The sequence below is a fragment of the Meleagris gallopavo genome, chromosome 1 (genome assembly GCF_000146605.3).
Source record: "Meleagris gallopavo isolate NT-WF06-2002-E0010 breed Aviagen turkey brand Nicholas breeding stock chromosome 1, Turkey_5.1, whole genome shotgun sequence".
In the NCBI taxonomy this organism is placed as follows: Eukaryota; Metazoa; Chordata; class Aves; order Galliformes; family Phasianidae; genus Meleagris; species Meleagris gallopavo.
The window spans coordinates 102,546,051-102,554,345 of record NC_015011.2 but is presented as its reverse complement, the minus strand read 5'-3'; positions in this window follow the sequence as shown (position 1 = coordinate 102,554,345).

Here is an 8,295-nt window from a genome sequence, read left to right as displayed (position 1 = left end):
CGCCGCTTGGCCGCCATGCTGCTGTCACCGCCCCGGAAGCCGCGATGGCGGCCGCGTAGCGCCGCGTCCCGGCAGGAAGCGGCGAGTTCCTCCGCTGCTCTGAGGAGAGCAGGGTGAGTGTGTCAATGCGTGGTAGGTACGGCGGTACTGAGGGGTAGTGGAGATAAATAACTGAGAGAAGGTGGAGTTAGAAGGCAAGCCTGATTATTATAATAATACCATATTTCTAGGAACATCCAGTAAAGAAATACTACCGCAAAATACATGCAAAAAATATTCTCAATTTTCATAGAATCACAGAATGGCCTGGGTTGAAAAGGACCACAATAATCATCTAGGTTCAACCCCCCTGCTATATACAGAGTCACCAACCACCAGACCAGGCTGCCCAGAGCCACAGGCCTTGAGTGCCTCCAGGGATGGGGCATCCACAGCCTCCTTGGGCAACCTGTTCCAGTGTGTCACCACCCTCTGCATGAAAAACTTCCTCCTAATATGAAGCCTAAACCTCCCCGTCTCAGTTTAAAACCATTCCCCCTTGCCCTATCACTATCCACCCTTGTAAACAGCCGTTCCCCCTCCTGTTTATAGGCTCCCTTCAAGTACTGGAAGGCCACAATGTAAATTACATCATTCTCTCCCCTTACAGCCTGAGTAGCTGTTGCAGGATTTAATGAAGATGATAAGGAAGACTGTTAATTTCACTTCAAACCAGACTACTTCCAAGATGCTGCCCTACTGTACTTTGATCCCTTACTCCTTCCGTTCTCTGCCACAATTATTATAATTTTCTACCCCAGAGCCTGCTTTTTGGCAAGCATCAATTGTGGAGGCCTGATCAGTGAATGAGACATCAGGCTCAGACAACGTTCATCTGCCCTGTTATGACTGCATTTTTAGAAGATGGAAGCAGCAAATGACTCAAGTATTAATTTCTGAGCTGCTCAGTTTTCAGTAAATTGAAATATATTCCTTTGATTCCTGCCAAGTGAACATATAATCATATCCAAGATACACATTGCCCCTTTGGTATTTGCTATTCTGAAAAATAATTCCCACTCCCTCATGAGAACCTTAGCTCTTGCTCAAGATCAATGAACTCCAGATACAGAATTAATCGAGCCAAGTGACCCTCTCTTGCCTCAGCCATAATTCAACTTAAGAAGCGTTTGCTGGCTTGAACATTGCCTTTTGTAACAAGCACTTGCTCTACAGTCCTGCTCAGTCCTTGCCTCTTCTTCTCAAATTTGAGCATTATTCCTAGCTTAGGATCCTTTTTCATCCAATCTTGAAGAGAAAATTTATTTTGTTAGATTCTCACTACTAGCTTCGTGCAGGTCTGTCTTCAGGTTTCAGCCACAAACTCTCCTGCCCTGCTCAACCACCCACCCCCTCCAGCCTTTAGCCATAGCCCAGGAATATGTACTATGCCAGACCTCAAGGTTAAGTTTGCTATTTTTAACATATTTCTTAACCATGTCCTGGTGAACCTTTGCTAAGGTTATCCTGATCTCCTGGCCTGTAACTGTACACTGCAAATGAGTGACTGTCTTATGGATAGAGCAGGACTGCTGATAGACCCATGTCTAAACAGAGCTGTATTTACAAACTTTACCTTTAAGAACACCAGTGTTTGGTTTGGCAGAGCCAAGAACAGCCCCTGCCAGGTACAGTACCTCTACAGTGCTACTGCTCTCAGTGGAGGACTTAACGACCATACACAAGCTGTCTCGCCCTACTTCACACTAACACTGGCCTAGAGCATGCAGGAAATGCAGTAGTTTCTTATTAAAAATAATAATAATAATAAAATAAATGGGGTTCATTTGATGCATAAATTAATTTCAGAAACCATTCCGAGGAACTGAGTTTCAGCAGATATTATGTATATAAAATTGCTGCTCTGCATGCTCTGTCATGATTTAGAGAACTATTTCATTAAAAATAGTCTTCTTTTTTTCCTCTAAAATTTCAAGTTCTTGCAAACTGTTTAACTGTTTAACAGATCTTTCTGCTTTCCAGCCTGTTAAATCTGTGGCTTAAGATCACAGAGGGAGAGACAATGAATGCTGCTAAGAGGTTGGTTAAGCATCATGCCCCCTTCTTCAACAGTTCTGCATGAAGGGAATATTCCCAGCACAGCCCAATGCCACCACTTCTTCTCTACCACTCTTCCACTGATCAGCTCAGGACCAACTCACATATATGGAGACAGAGAGATTCCAGAGCTTGAATTACAGAAGTTTAGAAACAAGTGTTCTGGATGGCTCACCAGAATCAGGTTTGGATTCTGGAGCTGCATGGATAGACTGATCTGAGTCTGCCTCACAGGGCCAATGCCTCTCTGGCATAAGCAGTTACAACAATTTAGTAAAACATCTTTTGATCTTGAAGTTGAAAAACAAAATGTTCTCTCCTCCTCCAGTCTCTTAGTTATTTCAACCACAACAGCACTTTTCTGAATAGTTAAATAAGTGCTTTTTAAAACCTGACTAATGACAGCTTATCTTCCCTACCATTACACTGGAGCCCTATCGATATCAAAGGACCCAACTTGCCTGCAGCGTCAGCAGCATGAACATGCATTAGCACCAGGCTTTTGAGCCAGGGCACAGGATGAGTCAGGAATCAAGCTGTTTTCCCAGATGCTGAAGATGGATGGAAAGATTGAACAAGAAAGGAGGAGGATAGAAGAGGGGGAAGGACTGTCAGCAGGCTGATGTGAGCTACCATAGCTGAAAGCAGCTATGGGTATCTACTCATACATACTGAAGAAATCCTTTATTTGGTTCAAGATATAGAATGGGACCTTTGGCACTGCAGGCTAGCTACAACCAGAGGCACAAAATGGATAGCTTCCATCAATACTGACATCTTTACCACCTTCCACTCATGGAACAACATTCAGCTATCATTACCCTGAGTTACTGTAACGATAAGCGTGGAGAATCTCTTCAGAATTTACCATTGGACCCTGATAATACTGAGAGGAAAAGCAAACAATTCTGAACTCTGCAATGTTATTTTCAAATTTTTGTATTTGTTTCTAATTTTGGGGCGCTCAAGTTGTGCTCAAGTTGAATTACTGCGAGGTCTTGATCTCAAAACTGTTAATTCTCAGTGATTAGATACTGATAAAGACTCATATTTTCTGAGATGTTCCCAGTTTAGCATGCCTTTGCATTCCTAACTTGAGTGACCTTGAGGACAGATTTTCAAAAGCTTTTGGAAAAGCCACCAATTTTTCATTGCTTTGACATTGATTCTGTGGCTGTAAAAAGCCGCTGTCTTGAATTTCAAGGACACAAAATCATTAGTCATTTTGGAAAATCTTAGCCTAAGTATGTATTAAAGGAGAAACAGTGACAACACCAGCCAAAAGGCAGTCTCATAAACCCACAGTAAGTCATTTTCACAAGTAAACAGGATGTTTTCCAAGAATGGGGTCCACCCAGCTACTCTGTCCTGATGTCCTTCCCAAACTGAGAGGGAAGGCATATGGCATCCTTTAGTCCACCCTTCAAGATCATTTTTGGAAACCTACCAAGAATGACTTTTATGCTTTTAGGGGGCGTGATCAACAGAGCCCAGACCTTTTCCTTGGTGCATATATTCCTCCTCTTGCTTAGATCTTTTTTTGTTGTTTTCAGCAGCAAACTCAGTGGAAAGGGGCATGCCTCTTAATTCATGTCTGTACAAGTACACTGGGTGAACTGCTAGAAAAATTAATTGGTGTACAGGAGAGATGCCAGTAAGACTGGCAGCATGGAGGAGGATGAGGGGATGAGGGGCCGTGATCTTTCTGCTGCATGTGGTGAGAAGGTTGAGGTGGATTTCAGATGAAACGAGACACAGGTTTATTGGTTTTATAAACTTCATACGTTTCATCTTATTGCTTTTTTTGTGAAGTGGTCAGGATCTCTATGATGCTGTGACTAGTTAGGTCAAGTGCTGACTTTGCAGGAAGTCTTCTGACCACAAAACTTATAACTTGTTATCTCTATCTGAGATAACTCAAAAAAAAGGCAAAACATATCAAATAATTCCTCCACTTGTAAGCCTGCTGTGTGAACTACTGTACTCTGTGTTCCTTCAAATTTCTACTGATATCCGTGGGAATGTTTCCTAACCTCCTAACCTCACACAGAATCGATCCTCTCAAGATCAAATCGCTGCACACTTGAACTTAAAAACTGTGGCACCCTTTGAGAACTCGCAACATCCAAAACACACTTGCAGTTGAACTATGCAAGAGAAACTTCCCTATCACTATTTTCATTCCTGTATCCATAGAAATAGAGGTTGAATAAGGAAAAATGTGCTATGTTATTCTAAATAATCATCATATAGTGATTACTGTAAAGCATGTGCTTTGTTTTAACTGGTTGGACGTTCATTTCCATAGAAACAGAGGCAGAGTAACAGCCCACTTGTTTGAACTGTCTTGTAGGTTTCATCTGTGTCAGAATGCAAGCATAAAAGCATTTTAAAATGCGGGAAAATCCTGGGGTTTTGTTCTTAGCTTTTTTCTTTTTTTATCTTTTCCCCAAAAATGCTGAAGAGACCATTAGTGGATTTCTTGGACACTTTATTCTGGGAGAAGAGAATCAAAATGAAATATTTTAGTTCCTAAATTGACTGGAGAGTGAAGAGGAGGAAAAAGAGGTAAGGAGTTATGGTAGGAAAATAGTTATATATATGAAAAAGTGTTTCATAGAAGTTGAAGGTAGTTCCAATCCAGCAAGAGCTATAGTTTTGCTACTGTGCTGCATATTTAGTTGTGATATCTTTTTTCCTGATGGGAAATTTTAGGTCATCTAACTCAGCTTTATTCTATGATTCCACATTGCAAGTTTATTTCTTGACAGCATGACTGTGATTTGAACTTCCGTACACTAGGCCATAACATGATTTTCAAATTGGCAGTTTGGCTGAAGTTCAGACAAAAATGATTAATATATAGAAAAAAAGAACTCAAATTTTTGCTTTGCCCATGCAAAACTTCAATGCAACAACACAGCTCCTGCATTTTTGACACTATGAAATTATTTCTTTCCTCCCTGAGTTCAAAAGAGAGAAACTTTTTGAAGAAGGCATGCTGTCTGGTCTAGATTCTCACTTACAAGCTTTCATTTTGTCTTTGGTGAAAAACGGATCTCACTCCAGTTGCTCATAAGGAAAGGCCAAGGCTGACAAACTCTAATTCTGCGTGCTGAACATGTCTGGATTAGTTATATTGTCTTCTGACTGCCGAGCTTTGCCAGCTTGTAGAAACTGTTTTAATGGCTATGGCATAGAAACACATTCTGCGCATCAAGATAAATAATAATTTCTGCCTCTGTATCTCGGTGTTTTTCGGTGTTGTCTCTAACTTTACTATGTAAGCCTTACCCACAGAAAGGAATGGCAGGGATTCCAACAACAACAAAAATAAAAATTAAAGATTAGAGGTGACCATTGAATAACAAAGTATTCCCAGAGGGAGAGAGAGAGAGAGAGAGAGAGAAGAAAAGAATTGCCAATGCCATTTTACTTAAGGTACATCTTCGATTCCTGTTGGCTGCAATATCCATCAGACACTCTCCTCCATAAGAAGACTTCCCCAAATGGGAGGCAACTACATACAGGAGCACCTGACTGCCTCTTTTGTTGTTGTTCAGCCCTCACTGCCTCACCTCCCGGGAGGTTACCTACAACGTTTTGAACCTCTCCCAGTTCAGACATTCCACTTAAAAACTGACTTTGCCTTTGGGTCATATCTGAACAGTGCCAAAAACATACCAGGCTCATTCCTGCACTATGGATGATCTCTTCCTTACAGCACTACAGGGCTAGAAAAGGCAGTGTTGTCTCATTAGGAGGAGAAAGTCTATAGTTCTCATTAAACAAACAATCCCACAGGATCTTCTGACTCAAAGCCTTTCAAGTACAGGATGGTATTTCTCAATGATTTTTGATGTTTTATATATTCTTGTGCACTGGTTCTGCTTGTCAGAAACCCTCTCCAACTCATACCCAGCAAAGTGAGTTACTGTCACGGACAGTTATGTCTCACGGATTAGTGAGCAGTTCAGAGAGAAGGAGGTACAATACTTTTGTTAGAGCTATAGCAGGTGGCCAGAATATGAGGTATCTGTACTTCTCTATTGACTGTGAGGGTCTAAAGCCAAAGGTCATCTGACTTCACACACTTGAAGATACAGTAGGTATGTTGTTACGGTTGATGTGGCAGCCAAAGTTAGGGTAGACCAGTCCACCTCAGTCACCTAGACATTTTTGTAGAAAATCTGAGCATGGTTCCCAAGTATTTCCTCTTACTAAGGGATATAAATACACACAAGTTTTAACATTTTCTTGGCATTCATTTCTGCCTCCAATGGAACTGAATTCTGACAGCAGGTGCATGAAGTATCTGATTAAATGACTTGGCGTAACAAGATCAAGGGGGAAAAAAAAGAGGGAAGTGTACAGGAGAGTCCCATAGTTTTGTACCTAATATAATGGTTACAAGACATGGGGAAGGTGTTTCAGCTCAGAGGGAAATACAGTCCTCACCTGAAGCAGCTGAAAGGAAGAACTTCATACTTCCATAGAGCTAGTCCTGTCTTCCCATCTGTTTGCAGTTGCAGCTTCTCTAAAATTATTCCATTTTCTCCTGTTTTTCAGCATCTTTTGTCCCATTTTTTTCTGAGTTTAGTAAAACTTGATGGGATGTTCCTGACCTCAGCCAGATTTATCTGAAACCTGATTTGCTATTATCTGACCATCCAAAGGAAGAATGAGCATACTACTCAAGTTATCCAGTTGTTATTCTGTGTGTGAAGAGGGAAAGGCTGAGGAAAGAAAGTGAATTCAGATGTAAACATGGTCAAAGTTCAGCATGACTTCCAGAAAGAGATGCCAAAGTTAGGAAATTGAAATCTGGATGTGACTCAGCTTCAGTTGGACCAGGAGGAGAGGAATGGTTTTAACAGAATCTGTTTGGTGTAATCATTTCTTACTTACTCACTTGTGTCAATTCTGGAGGAAGCAGATAAGTAAACAGGTTGCCCAGAGAGGTGGTGGATGCTCTGCCCCTGGAGATAATCAAGGTCAGTCTAGACAGTGCTCTGAGCAGCTTGATCTAGCTGTAGGTGTCCCTGATCATTGCGGGGGAGTTGGACTAGATGGCTTTTAAAGATCCTTTCTAACTCAAAAGATGTCATGATGATTCTATGAAGAGCATAAACACACATACCTAACATAACATAGGCTGTCAGCATGGAGATATCCTTGCCTACCCACTTTACACCCAAGCACAGCCCCGGGGTAGGGGATGCTTCCACGCTCATTTCCAGTGCTGCCTCTAGGTTCTCTTGCCCCTTTTGCCCCTCATCTGTTAAAAGGAGCTGCAAATCACATCCGAAGGTGGCTTAGCAGGTAGTTTGTAAAAGGAATTTGTTTTAACTTCCCACTGGTTTACTTTCCAGTCTTACAAAACAGATCTCAGGGAACAACCTGAACCCTCTCAAAACAACTTCAGAAAGTTTTCTCACTTTGCAGTGAAAGCCTTAAGCAATGCTATGCACTTCAAACTCAGCTGTGCTGGACTACATGGCTCTTTAAGCTAAGGGCTGGGGAAAGGGACTGTCAAACAGCAACACGGGGAAGAAATGGAGAAAGGGATGTGGTGCTCAGAGATACGAGTTAGAGTTAGGGTAGTATGGTTAGGTTGTGGTTAGACTTAATGATCTTCAAGGTCTTAAGATCTTTTCCAACCTGAGCAATTCTATGATTCTATGATTCTTTTGCTTCTTAACGCAGCCCTTTGCTCACTGAAATCCCTCATCCTGGGAGCTTTGTCCTGCTAACTGGGTTTCCCCCACACCTGCCAGCAGCCCTGGGGGCTGAAGCTGGTCTGGCATGCAGGCCAAGGCAGTGTGAGGAAGGGAATGTAGGAAGGTTGTGCCGTGCGGAGAGGGAGCGATGGGGAGCACCTGTCTTGTGGGGAAAAGTAAAGGGGTGGGAGGAGAAGTATAGGGAACATAGAGAACACAGCGGGGTAATGCTGTCACATGAGCCAGGATGTGTGCGCAAGCCTGAGACGGCCCTCCGACCACTGCCAAGCAGAAATGACGGGAGGAAAATAAGTTGAAAGCAAAGCGGTAAGCGCGGGGTGCGAAGGCGGAACGCTGCCATTTAGCCAAGAGGGAGGCGCCGGGCCCAAGAACTGCCCGGAGAGGGGTGGAGAGAGCCGGGGGAGGGCGGGCGAGGTGCACCGGGACTGAGTCAGCCCGGCCCGCACGATGCGCGCCG